We start from the raw sequence: 15065 nt of genomic DNA, 5'->3' as shown, positions 1-15065 counted from the left end.
CTTCCACAAGGCAGGCTGAGACCTGTCCAGTTGAGACCAGACACAGCCGCCAGATCCACCCCTGTTTTCAGAGACAGAGACAGACAGGGAGTCAGAGACAGAGACAGAAAGATAGCAACAGGGAAATACAGGGAGGTACAATTGGAGAACAGAGACAGTTAGTCAGACTGACCAATAATCAGTTCAGGTGTAGTCCTGTCCAGACCGGATACAGGTGCTGGTTTTAACCTAGTCTGCACAGTCAAAAACAGATAGACTGACATACAGGGAGAAACATTGAAATATATACAGAGAAACAGACACAGAGACAGAGACAGACTCAGGCAGAACAAGGCCTGTTTTATGCTGAGATCAGTGCAGACCATGTACAGTTCTTCAGGCGCACAATCCACTCATGAAGGATGCCATCTCTGCCTAAGGAACTCTGTCCTTCTTCTGATATCATCTCCTGAAACCAAGTAGCTGAATTCCAATGATCCAGAATCTAGACAAATATGAGGAATGCAAACCCCCCTTGAGGACTTTAACCATGGAAAACTCACCTTTAGTTGGTATTGTGAGTCTTTTCATGATATAATTCCATTGTTTTCCTTCTTGGGAAAGATTACATTCATCCACAAAATGTCTTTGAACAGTTTTTCCACACAAAAATTAAGCAGAAGTATCCTGTAAACATAAGACATATTTCCCATGTACAAGGCCAATGGTGCCTTGCTAAGGAAGAAATCAGTACTTATAACCAGCCTGAATATTGGGCCAAGGACAAAACTAAATATGTCCCCAAAGCCCAGGCAACAAGTGGTCCCGAGATAGAGTGGGAAGAACCTGTTCAATGTTTAAAATGGAAACATACTATTGACTCAGTTTATGCTGTGGTGGATCTCAACCTTGTAAACCTTTCATAGGTGAAGTGGTATCTCTTCGGTTTGTGGTTGGTATATTTGAGTGCCTCAATTCCTAGACTCTTCTTCCGGCAGATGTGTGGGGGAGTGTGTTTACCATCTTTGGGGTTGAACATCTTTTTGTGTAAACCATGTTTATTGCTGCAATATAATGCTGTATTTGCTGGCTCTGTCACAATCCGGGTCGTGTGACACTATCTGGATCTTCTTAGAACTGGCAAGTAGTCAGCATTGTAGAATGAGTAGGTTAAGTTTGGAAACCAATATTTCTTCTGTCCTGGAATTGGAGGGGAGAATGGTAAGTAGAGGTGAGTTGATCCAGAGTGTTCATGCCATGAGGACCCAAATAGGGAATCTGGACCATGCAATAGGTGAATCCTATATATCTGTATTGAATCTTGGTAACTGTTTGAATCGGTCCAATTAGGCTCCCTTGAACTTACATGAAACTATTAGGTTTGTGAAAAACAAAAATTTTAGACACATTAGCATCCTAAGTATGCTAGCAGACACTTGGCGGTGAGCATTCATGTATTTTGAAAGTAGCAGATATCTACAAGCCAATGGAATGCACCTCAAGTTTGCCACTATGCAATGGGTTAGCATGTTCTTCAGTACTCCATTGGAATAAGACTTGTAACTTACAGCAAATTTATTGACTCAAGGGGAGACTGTGACCACTAGGAGGATGACATAGAGAAAATTCAAGGACATGTTTCATATTGTATGCAAGGCCAACCTTACAATCCCCATTTCTGGAATCAGTTCCTGATGAACTCTGGTATTGCTCCCTTACTCTCCTCGTCAATAGCATCAGAGATTTTGAGAGACAAGGAAAAATGGTGACTCAAGTTAATTATGAGAACAAGAGAGAGACTCGATAAACACGGTTCACATGTACAGCTGCTCACAAGCAGGCTGATACCTGTCCTGATGTGACCAGGTGCAGCTGCAGGATCCAATCCTCTTTTCAGAGACAGAGACAGACACAGAGAAAGAGAAAGAGACAGAGACAGAGACAGAAATATAACAACAGGGCGAGATAGGGAGGTACAATTTGAGAAGAGAGACAGAGACAGAGTTATTCAGACTGACCAAGAATCAGTTCGGGCATAGACCTGTCTAGACCTGGTACAGGTGCAGGTTTTCACCTAGGCTGCAGAGTCAAAAACAGAGAGACTGACAGACAGGGAGAAACAGACACAGAAACAGAGCCAGACACAGTCGGACCAAGGCTCAGTGTAGGCTGTGATCAGTGGAGACCATGTACAGCTCTGCAAGATCACAACCCACTCAAGAAGGATGCCACCTCTGACTTAGGATCTCAGTCCTACTGCTGATATCTTCTCATGCTACCCATGTGTTCAAGTCCAGCGATCTCTCTCTCTAGTCTAATAAATGGGATGTAATCTTTGCTTGAGGAAGTTAACCATAGATATCTAAACTTTAGTTGGGTAATGTGAGTTTTTTCATTTTACTATTTAATTGTTTTCCTTCTTAGGAAAGGTTACATTCATCCACAAAATGTCTTTGAACAGTTTTTCCACACAAAAAATAAACAGAAGGATCCCGTAAACATAAGATGTATTTCCCATGAACAAGGCCAATGGTGCCTCGTTAAGGAAGAAAACAGTACTTAGAACCAGCCTGAATTGGGGTCCAAGGACAGAACTAAAAATGCCCAAACAGTCCAGGTGACACAAGGTCCCGAGAAAGAGTGGTAAGAAACTGCTCAATGCTTAAAACAGAAACACACTAGAGAGTCAGCTTATGCGGTGTTGGATCTCATCCTTGTGAAACATTCACAGTTGAAGTGGTGTGTCACTGGTTGGTATGTCTGAGAATACGATATCAAGGGTCTCCCACTCACTCCGGCATGGGTGGCAAGAGAGCTCACAGAGAGAGCCTCCGTGGTTTTCACAGGTCTAATGTTGGTCTTTTGTTTACATGGATGGGTAAACTTGCTAAGGAGATGGAACGATGACCTATGGAACCATAGAAAGTCCATTATCCATAGCATTTCAGACATGGCAAGAGGAAGAATGGGAGAGAAAGGAGGAGAGCAAAGAATGTGATAGCCTAAGCAGAGAGCAGAAAGAAAAGGAAGGTGAGTCACACACACACACACACACACACACACACACACACACACACACAGAGAGAGAGAGAGAGAGAGAGAGAGAGGAGAGAGAGAGAGAGAGAGTGTGTGTTAGAGAGCATGATTGGCGGCCAGGGCCTGTCTTTGCAACTGCCTGCAGACTTACGATCCATAGGACCCTGCCTGGAGTGACCAGAGTAGTGCCTGAATGCATCATGCCATATGACCAAGGGAAGACCAGCCTGATTCCAAGTTCTCTGATTATTAAATGGTGGGGTGTTAGACATGGCAGGTTAGGGAATAAGTACCTCAAATTCTGGACCAGGCTTCCTGCTGAGGGGCGGGGACCTTGAACATCTTTGGGGTTTTACATCTTTGTGTGTAATCCATGTTTGGTGCTGCCATATTCTGCAGTATTTGCTGGGTCTGGAACATTCCAGTTTGTGTGACACTCTCTGGACCTGCTTAGCACTGGCCAATAGTCAGCAGTGTGTAAGTAATAGGTTAAGTTTAGAAACCCATGTTTCTTCCTTCCTGGAATTGGAGGGTAGGATGGTTAAGCAGAGTTGGGTTGTTCCAGAGTGTTCTTGCCATGAGGATGAGAATAGGGGACTGGCACAATGCAATAGTTTAATCCTTTTTATCTGTAGTGAATCTTGGGAACTCTGTGAATGGCTCTGATTTTTAGACTCTTTTTGAACTTACCACAATCATTTGGGTGTGAATAACATAAACTTTAGACACATTAACAGCCTAATTATGGTAGAAGCCAATAGGCTGTAAGCATCCATGTATTTTGAAAGTGGCAGATATCTTCAGGCCAATGGAATGCACCTGAATTTTGCCACTGTGCATTGGGTTACAATGTTGTTCAGTACTCTGTCAGAATCAGACATGTAACTAATAGGAAATTTATCAACTCATGGGGAGACTGTGACCACTAGAATCCTATGAATGTGAGTAATTGGGACATGTTTCATCCTCTATGGAAGGCCAACCTTATGATCCCTATTTCTGAGACTAGCACTGTGTGAACACTAACCTAACACTCTTGCTGTCGCATTCCATAACCTCAGAGATTTTGAAAGAGAAGTAAAAATGGTGACACAAGACAATGATAAGAGTAGACTGACACTCTAACACAGTTCACACACACAGCTGTCCACAAGGCAGGCTGAGACCTCTATAGACAAGGTGGGGTACAGCTGCAGGATCAAGTCCTAGTTGCAGAAAAAGAGAAAGAGAGACAGCGACAGTGAAAGACAGGTAGGTAAAGATTGAGAAGAGAGACAGAGACAGATTGAGTAAGACTGACTAAACCTCAGTTCAGGCAGAGACCTGTCCAAACTAGAAAATTTACACCTGCTGATGCCACCCAGATTGCAGAGATTGAGAGTTTGAGAGACAGAGGGAAACAGAGATTGAGACAGACAGACAGACACACAGACCAGACCAGGTACAGCAGAAGGCTCCAACCCAGGATACAGATATAGAGAAAGAGAGACAGCAAAAGTGAGAGACAGAATGATACAGCCTGAGAAAGAGAGACAGAGACACAGAGAGACAGACAGACCAAGCTTCATTTGAGGCATAGACCAGTCCAGACCAGGTACAGCTACAGGTTTTTATATAGCCTGCTGAGACAAAGACAGAGAGACTACTGAGAGACAGTGATAGACAATGAGATATAGACAGAGACACAGACAGAAAGACCAAGGCACCATGTAGTCTGAGACAAGTGCAGACCATGTTCAGCTCTGCAGGCTGCCATCCCACACATTGAGAATGCTGTTTCTGCAAAATGAACTCTGTCCTACTCTGAGGCCACCTCATGCAGCCAAGCAGCTGCAGTCCAATGATACCTGAGTCTAGTCTAAGAAATGAAACGTAAACCTTGATGGAGGAAGCTACCCATGGAAAACTTACCTTTTGTTGGGAAATGTGACTCTTTTCATTTTCTAACTCAATTTTTCTCCTTCTTATGGAAGAAGATATTCCATAAATGTTTTTGAACAATTTTTCCATGGGAAAAGTAATTGGAAGGATCCAATAAACATAAGATGTATTTTCCATGAGGGAGGTCGAAGGTTTCTCTTTATGGATGATCTCCAATCTAGGAGTCAGCCTGAACATGCAGCCAATGGCAGAATATAATTGCCCATATAGTCCAAAGAACACAGGGGTCTGAAAAGTGGTAGAGAGAAACTGTGGAGTTTTTAAAACTGAAACACAGTGGTGACTAAGCAAATGCAGTGGTCCACCTCATTCTTGGGTACACACTGACCTGAAGGGGTATCTCACCATGGGGTTAGTCTGAGGAAAATATCTCTTTGGTTACCCACTAACCAAGGAGGTTTGGGGAGAAAAGTCACACAGAGATCCTCCCTGTTTTTCCACCTCCACCTTTTGTTTATGTGGAATGGGAAAGTAACCTATGGAGAAGGAACTGTGAGAGATGGAACATGAATCATAGAGAGTCCTTGAACCCTATAGTTTCTGACAGGTCCAGACAGGGAGAGTGGGGGAGATACAAGAAGAGACAATGAGTGTAAGAGGAACAGTAGATAGCAGAGAGGAAGGCGAAGGGGTCCCGCTTGATCGTCTTACCGGCAAGAATGACACAGGACACTCGGATCCTTCTGCAGTAAAGCTTTAATGCGTCTAGAGAGAGACAGCATAAGCTTACAGAGCGGAGACTCCGAACTCCCAAGAACCCATCCCTTATAAAGGCTGGCAACCGCGGCCTCGGACATGTTACCCCATGATTGCCTGCAGCTCATCGGACCATATGACGCCACAGGAGAGGCAGAGAGCAAGGAATGGAAAGTTACCCAGCAGCAGCACAATAACTTGTTTACATTCGGTGCCTGCGGATGCAGACGCCATCTTGTAATGGAGAATGCAGGGACGGCTCCCTACATCGCCCCCTTTTTTATTAATTAATGATAAGGCTTTATATTTTTACAAGCAAATAGGTCACCCATATGTTGAGGGATAGAGGCAGAGGTTGTACCTTCCCAATCAAACATTAAGACTGTGTACAAGAGTCACCATCAGGCTGTTAGCTTGACCCGAAGCGCTCTCGACCTGTCTTCTGCCGTTTTGCTGGGAAAGGGAGACTAGGGCAGGCAACCCTTTTGCAGGACAACATGCCTCCCAGCGAAGCCTGCATACTGGGCAACTCTCTGTGCGATGCCTTGCTTGACATCCCTCATGGGCTGCTCAAGCCAGGCACTCTACCCTGTGCAATGAGCCTAGGCTCTGGGTGTGCAAGAGCTGTCTGGCCGGCGGCCTATTGCTTAAGCACAGTTAGCCAAATATCAGTGGAAGCCCCTTGTTCCAAAGCTACAAGCGATTGGGCGATAACCACCTTGTCTCTCTTAGTTTGAGCCCTGAGCCTACAGACCAGCCAGAGAAGCAACACCAATCCGCAGCAAACGGCTGCACCAAACAATCCCACCCCCACCCATTCCTTAAAATAATAGCAGCTCTCAACTCACGGAGAGAGGGTGGAGTTCCGACTTTTGAGGGTCCGAAGGGGCTCTTCGGGTGAGTCTTTCCGGGATCCACAGGGGATTCTCTTCATCCTGTGGAAAAACACATATAGCTCCCCTGGAACTTATGAGAATAGGATCCGGGTTTCTCCAAAGACCAGTTAAGATATCTTTCCATTTTACCATTTCCTTTGGCCTTTCAGGTTCTGAGGTGTGGCGCTCGGCCGCAGTATGGCGCTGAGCGTCAATGTTTAGAAAATTAAGGGTAAAGAGTGCCATGGATATTGCAACTCTTGGCACCGAGGGTAAGGATGCTCCCATTCCCTCCTTTTGTTTGATTAAATAAGACTTAAGTGTGCAATAGGCATGTTCCACAATGCCTTGTCCTTGAGAGTTATAAGGTAGGCCAGTCAGATGGGTAACCTCCATCTGTCTGTAGAAGTGCCGGAACTTTTGAGAGGTATAAGCCGGCCCATTATCTGTTTTTAAGAAGCACACAGGTGGCTAGGTAAAGTCTTATTTCTGTAATACAGCTGAACTTAAAACTACATAGAGCTACATTATATTCCTTAAACAGTAGCTTAACTTCTTTCTGAGGCAGGCTTTTTCTGTGACTTTGGAGCCTGTCCTGGAATTTGATCTGCCGGACCAGGCAGGCCTTGAAGTCATAAAGATCCATCTGCCTCTTACTCCCGAGTGCTGGGATTAAAAGCGTATGCCGCCAACGCCCTCAACTTAAAGGCGTGTGTCACCAACACCCTGAGCTTAAAGGTGTGTGCTACCAACATAATAGATTAGCATCTTTTACAAAACAAGAACTTTACATTGTCAGGCTTTGCTTAAAAATAATTCTAAATTGAAGCTCTTTAAGTACAAACATTAATAAAATCAAACATTTGAAAACTGGTTTTAAAAAGAAATTTAAATTCCCTTAAGGTCTTTCTGTAATATATAGAAGCATTAACATTTTAAATCTTAACTGAAAAACTTGTTTCTAAGATGGTACCTCTAATTTCCATGTGGTCACCTTTAGTCAAGATGGCGGTTTAAGTATCCTTTTTTTAAGTTTAGCAAAATGGCTACCGTCAATCATGTGACCAGCTACAAAATGGCCGTAACTTGCATCCTTTGCTTGTAACAGAACTTAGATTATACCAGGAAATAGAACATTTTAAAACAAGCATACATAAATTACTTGAGCAACTTTAGGATATGAGGCTTTCCCCAGGCACCCCAGGCCTCCAAGCAGTGTTGAATAACATGCGCGGCCTTTTCCCCTGTCAAAGACTGGGAAAGCCATCTGTAGTTTTCTCCGCTCCTCTAATGGTAAAAATGAGTCAGTACCAAATTTTTGTTGTAACTCATATAATGGGTGTGCTGATGGAAGTATACCCGCTGGATTAACAGGCGGTGGCCTCATATTTGGTTTTACTTTTGGCAGCTGATCTAAAATCTCAGAGTCTGAGTTGCTCAGCTCCAAGGCCTCTAGTTTCACTGAAGGGTACAGACTAGGTTTTGAGTCTTTATTTCTCTTAAATTTACCTGGGTGTGACCAGTTATTCCCTATTTTCTCTCCCCCCTTTTTTGTATCCTGGGGAGGGCCTTTTTTCTTAGACATGTCCTTCCTTTTTTGAGCTCATAATCTCTCATCTCGTTCAGTTTCTGATATATTATCCTGTACCTCTTTAAGCGTTTTTTCACTCTCTGCTACCGTGGGACGGCAAGCCTCATTCTCTAGGCAGTTTTTAATTAGGTCTCTCTGTTTTGAAGAGCCCATTATGCTGGCGGCTACCTGGGGTAAGCTTGGTCGAGAACTGGAACACCAGCCACGGTGAGCACAATATAAGACCAATGTGAACAAAAGAAGAATAAAGACTAGAATTAAGGCTTTTACTGATCCATCCCATAGTGGTGACAAATTAAGAACAAAGTCAAAAAAGAAGGTGTCAGAATAAAGCATACCTCTCTGAACTTACCACCCTGCAGTTCTGAATCCGCCCAGTCCGAGGGATCTCCGAGGTGCTGGCGATGTTAACAAGTTCCCGGGTTTCGGCACCAGATGTCCCATCTTGCCGGCAAGAATGACAAAGGACACTCGGATCCTTCTGCAGTAAAGCTTTTATGCGTCTTGAGAGAAAGAGCATAAGCTTACAGAGCAGAGACTCCGAACTCCCAAGAACCCATCCCTTATAAAGGCTGGCAACCGCAGCCTCGGTCGTGTTACTCCATGACTGGCTGCAGCTCATCGGACCATATGACGCCACGGGAGAGGCAGAGAGCAAGGAATGGAAAGTTACCCAGCGGCTGCCCAATAACTTCTTTACATTCGGTGCCTGCTGGATGTAGGCGCCATCTTGTAATGGAGAATGCAGGGACAGCTCCCTACATGAAGGTGTGAGAGAGTGAAAGAATGAGTGAGACAGAGACAGAGAGAGCGAGAGAGCGAGAGAGCAAGAGAGTGAGAGAGAGAGAGAGAAAGAGAGAGAGAGAGAATAACAAGGCATGAGTGGTCCATTGTCTGCATTTAAAGGGGTAATTTAAACCTGCCGATAGACATAGTACCCATGGAACCCTTGATGCATGAGAGCATTCTGCCAGCGTTTTAGGGAAGGTCAGCCTAATGCCTGGAACTTTCATTGCAACATTCACTGATTATGAAAATGTGGGGTTTTATACTTGGCAGGTCAGGGAATAAGTATGTGGAATTGTCACGGCAATTTCCTGATGATGTAGGGGGTGATGACAGTATTTGGGGAATCAAAGAATGTTGGGGTACTACCACATCCTGGAGTATCTGGTTGCTCGGCTCCAGTCCAGGCTGTGAGTTACTCTCTGGGTCCTCCTAGAACTCGACAGATGGCAGCAGTGCAGGAGATGATTTTAAGTTTGAAAAAAAAAAGTATCTGAAGTCCTGGAATCAGAGGGGAGGATGCTCACACATGTTAGGGATTCCTGAAGAAGAGATCCCAGAAGAGGAGGAAAGAAGTCTGGGACCCACGGAGAGGCTGAATCGTAATTAACTACAGTGAATATTTGGACATGTTTGTAGTTTTCTGATTCAGCTCCCTAAAGGTTACATTAATCTTTTGGGTTTCCAAAAAATATAAATTTGAGGCAAATCCACAGGCTCCTTATAATAGAAGTGGCTCAGCTGAAAGCATTCACATTTTGGAAAGTAAAGGATATCTTTAGGACAGTATAAAAGCACCTTAATTTTGCTGTCGTAGTGTGGTTTAGCATGCTGACTGAGAGACAGACACACACAATGAGAGACATACAGACAGAAACAAAAAGAGCCACTTTAGATGGAGGCTAGTCCAGAGCAAGTAGAGCTGCAGGTTTTCACCCAGGTTGCAGAGGCAAAGACAAAGGGAAAGAGAGACTAAGAACAGTGCATGACAATGAGATACAGACACAGACAGAGACAGACAGACCAAGACTCAGTGGAGGACCAGAGCAATACTGGATTATCACATGCAGAGAGACAGAGATTATTAGAGACAGAGGAAGGGAGAGAGAGAGAGTGAGAGAGGGAAAAGAGAGAGAGAGAGAGGGGAGAGAGAGAAAGACAGACAGATAGACAGAAAGACAGACAGACAGACAGACAGACAGACAGACAGACAGACAGACAGAAAAGGCTCAGATTTTGTGGAGGCCAGTCCAGAGCAAGTACAGCTGCAGGTTTTCAACCACTTTGCAAAGGCAAAGACAGATGGCCAGAGAGACTGAGAGACACTCAATGACAATGAGTTGCAGACAGAGACAGAGACAGAGACAGAGACAGACAGACCAAGGTTCAGTGGAGGCCCAGAGCAGTACTGGAGTATCACATGCAGGAGGACAGAGACAGTTAGAGACAGAGGGAGAAAGTGACAAAGAGACAGGCAGAGTGAGACAGTAAATGAGACACTAAGGCTCAGTATAGCAGGCAGGCACAGTGGAATGAAGGGAGAGTTACAGACTCCCACCCAGGCCGTAGAGATATAGACACAGAGACAGAGAAAATAAGAGACACAGCTACATGGAAACAGAGACAGTGAGTGCTAGAAAGACTGAAAATCAGACAGACACACAGATACACAGACAGACCAAGGCTCGTTTTAAGCTGAGACCAGTGCAGACCAGGGACAGCTGCAAGCTCCCACCATACTCATGAAGGATGCTGTCTCTATCCAGTGAACTCCTTCCTGCTTCTGACATCATCTCATGCAACCAAGGAGCTGCAGTCCAATGATGCTTTAATGTAATCTAAGAAATGGAATTGAAACCTTCCTGTAGGAAGCTAATCATGGAAAACTCAACTTTTTTGAGTAATGTGAGTCTTTTCATTTTCTTAGTTCATTGTTGGACTTCTTAGGGAATATAACATTCCTCCAGAAAACACTTTGAACAGTTTTTCCACAGGAACAGTAAACTTAAGGAACCCTTAAATATAATATGTATTTCCCATGTTCGAGTTCGAAGGAGGCTCGGTACCCACTACCTCAGAACTCAGAGTCAGCCTGAACTCATGGCCAAGGGAAGAACTAAAAATGCCTGAAAAGTCAAGTCAACACGTAATTACACAGGTAATTTAACGAATGTGGTGGTGGAACTCTTCCTTGTGAAACACTCCAAATTGAATGCGTGTCTCACTGGTTGTTCTATCCTAGAAAAAGTCTCTGCGGTTTCCTGTTCAAAAGAGAATTGGGAGGGAGAAAGGTCACAGATAGGGGCTCCCTGGAATTCACAGCTCTAATGTTGGTCTTTTGTTTATGTGGAAGGGGAAAGCTCACTATGCCCACAGAACCCTGAGCAACCATAGAGAGTCCATGAACCATTGAGTTTCTGACAGGTTGGGAGAGGGAAAGTGGGGGAGACAGGAGAAGAGGCAAAGGGGGTATGAGGATGAGTGAAGAGCAGAAAGTAGACAGGAAGGGGAAGGTGAGAGACAGAGCAAACAAAGGAGAGAGAGAAAGAGAGAGAGAGAGAGAGAGAGAGAGAGAGAGAGAGAGAGAGAGAGAGAGAGAGAGAATAAGTGAGCATGAAGGTGTCAGGAACTGACCTTTAAAGGAGTGCATTAAGATGCCTGCAGACTTAGTACCCGAGGAAACCTGGGCTGAACAGAGAAATGCCTGAGTGACTGCATACTGACAGGTGACCAGGCAGGCCAGCCTGTGGCCAGGACGCTTCATTTCCACCTTCATTGGTTATTAAAAGTTTGGGTGTTAGATTTTACAAGTAAGAGAGTAAGGATTTCAAGTTCTCAAGCCTGCTTCCTGCAGATGTAGGGGCGTTTACCATCTTTAAGGAACCTGAATAATTTTGAGATACTATGGCTTCCTGGAGTATCTGGTTATTCCACCCCATTCCAGATTGTGTAGCACTCTCTGGGGCCTCGTACACCTCGGCAGATGTCAGCAGTGTAGGAATTGAGGTTAAGTTTTGAAAAAAAATGTATCTGAAGTCCTGATATCAGAGGGGAGGATGGTCAGATGAGGGAAGGGATCCAAAAGGAGAAATCCAAGATGAGGAGTAAGGGAACCTGGGACCATGGAGAGTCTGAAAGCTATTTATCTGTAGGGAATCTTAGAACCTGTTTGCATGGATTTGTGAAAAACATAAATTTGAGACAAATTAGATGCCTTTTTATGATAGAATCCACTTGGCTGAAAATACTTACATTTTGGAAAGTGAAGGATATCTTTAGGACAATAAAAAAGCACCTTAAGTTTTCCATTGCAGAGTGGTGTAGTATGCTGTTCAGTACACTGACAGAGAGAGAGAGAGAGAGACAGAGAGAGAGAGAGAGAGAGAGAGAGAGAGAGAGAGACTAAGGGTCAGTATACCATGCAGGCCCAGTGCAATGCAGGTAGATTTGCAGACTCCCAACAACACTGCAGAGACATAGACAGAGAGATAGAGATAACAGAGACAGAGACAATGAGTGATAGAGAGAAAGAGACACAAAAGGCAGAAAAAAGACAGATGTACTGACAGAACAAGGCTCAGTGTATGCTGGAACTAATGAAGGCCAGGTACACCTCATTATGTTCCCAACATACTCATGGAGGACACTGTCTCTGCCTAATGAACTCTTCATCTTGTGCAACCAAGTAGCTACAGTCCAATGATCCCACAGGCTAGTTTAAGAAATGGAATTTAAACCTTCCTGGTTGAAGCTAAGCAGGGAAAACTCACAATTTTTGAATAATGTGATTCTTTACCTTTTCTTAGTCTATTGTTGTACATGTTAGGGAATATGACATTCATCCACAATTGTCTTTTAACAGTTTTCCATGGTAAGAGTAACCGGAAGGATCCCTTAAACATAAGATGAATGTCCAATGTGCGAGCCCAAAGGAGGCTAGGTTCCCACTATCTCAGAATTCAGAGACAGCCTGAAGTCATGGCCAAGGGCATCACAAAAATGGCCAAACAGTCAAGGGGAAACAGGGATCTGAAAATCAGTGGGAAGAAACTACCGAAGGCTTAAAGCTCAAACACACAGGTAACTCAGCCAATGTGTTGGTGGACCTCATCCTTGGGAAACATACAGACCTGAAGTGGTGTCTCATAGGTTGGTTGTTCCCAGAAAAAGATCTCTGAGGTTACATTCTCTTCAGATCATTGGCAGGTAGAGAGGTCATAGAGAGAGACTCCCTGGTTTTCACAACTCCAGGCTTGGTATTTTGTTTACTTGGATGGTGAAAACCTTGCTATGGAGACAGAATGCTGAGCAATGGAACATGAACCATAGATTGGCCTTGAACTGTATAGATACCGACAGGGTTGGAGAAGGAGACTGGGGGAGACAGGAGAGACTAAGAAGGTAAGATGGAGAGCAGAAAGCAGAGAGAAGACAGAAATGGTAAAGTAATAGAGAGAGGGGGGAGAGATGATAGATAGATAGATAGATAGATAGATAGATAGATAGATAGATAGACTAAGAGAGCATGAGTGGATTGGTGTGTGTCTTTTAAAGGGTCCGTTAAAAATGCCTACAGACTTAGTACCCATGGAACACTGGGATCTCCAGACTACTACCTGAGTGCATGCTGTCAGGTGACCACGGAGGGCCAGCCTGACGCCAGGACTTTTCATTCCCACCTTCCCTGATTATTAAAAGTTCTGGTGTTAGACTTGGAAGGTTCAGCAATAAGGATGCTAAGTTCTCAATAGTGCTTCCTGCTGATGTAGGGGATGTTGACTACCTTTGGGGATCCCATTATGTTGGGATTATTCCACATCATGGTGTATCTGGTTGCTTTGGGTCAGTCCAAGAAGTGTAGTGATCTCTGGGGCCTCAAAGACCTTGCCAGATACAGCAGTGTAGGAGAGGAGGTTAAGTTAAAAAAATACAATATTTTTGAAGACCTGGTGTGAGAGGGGAGGATGGTCAGATGAGTGAGTGATTCCCGAGGGAAAAGTCCCAGATGTGGATGAAGGGAGTCTGAGAACATGGAGAGGGTGAATAGTATTCATCTAAAGTGAATATTTGGACCTGTTTACATGGGTCTGATTCAGCTCACACAAATTTTTGGTTTTGCGAAAAATATAAATTTCAGACATATTAGCAGCCTGTTTATGATAGAGGCGAATTCCCTGAAAGCATTCACAATTTGGAAAGCAAAGGATATCTTTGGCACAATAAAAACCACCTTAATTTTGCACTCATATAGTGATTTACCATGCTCTTCTTTATTGTCACAGAGAGACAGACACACACATACACACTCACACACAGAGACATACAGACAGACAAAGTCTCAGTTTAGGTGGAGATCAGTCCAGAGCAGTTACAGTTGCAGTTTTTCACCCAGGCTGCAGAGGCAAAGACAGAGGGATAGAGACTCAGAATGAAAATGAGATAAAGACAGAGACACAGACAGAGACACAGACAGAGACACAGACAGAGACAGAGACAGCAGTGTAGGAGAGGAGGTTAAGTTAAAAAAAATCAATATTTTTGAAGACCTGGTGTGAGAGGGGAGGATGGTCAGGTGAGTGAGTGATTCCCGAGGGAAAAGAGACAGAGAGCAACTGACCAAGTCTCAGTGGAGGCACAGAGAAGAACTGGATTATCAAATGCATAGAGAGACAGAGACTGAGGCTCTCTGTGGCAGATAGGCACAGTGCAAATCAGGTAGAGTTGCAGACTCCCACCCAGGCTGTAGAGACATAGACATAGTTACAAAGATAGTGAGAGACAGAGATTCAGAAAGACAGAGATAGTGACTGATAGGGAGTATTATCAGGGAATATGTCCGATGGAACATGAACCATAGAGTGTCCATGAACCTTAGAGTTTCTGACAGGGTGGGAGTGGTAGAGTAGGGGAGACAGTAGAAGAGACAAACAGGGTAAGAGGAAGAGCGGAGAGCAGATAGGAAGTGCAAGATAAGAGAAAGACAGAGAGTAAGAGAACACGTGTGGGCCGTGATCTTTCTTTTAAAGAGGTATTTTACACCTACCTGCAGGTTTAGTACCCTCAGAAATCTGGGCTGTCTAGAGTACCACCAGAGTGCATCCTACCCCGTGACTGGGGTAGGCCAGCAAGATTCCTGTTGCTTTCATTCCAACATTCACTTA

This window comes from Cricetulus griseus, unplaced genomic scaffold, assembly GCF_003668045.3.
Source record: "Cricetulus griseus strain 17A/GY unplaced genomic scaffold, alternate assembly CriGri-PICRH-1.0 unplaced_scaffold_3, whole genome shotgun sequence".
Taxonomy (NCBI): Eukaryota; Metazoa; Chordata; class Mammalia; order Rodentia; family Cricetidae; genus Cricetulus; species Cricetulus griseus.
This window is presented reverse-complemented; position numbering follows the sequence as displayed.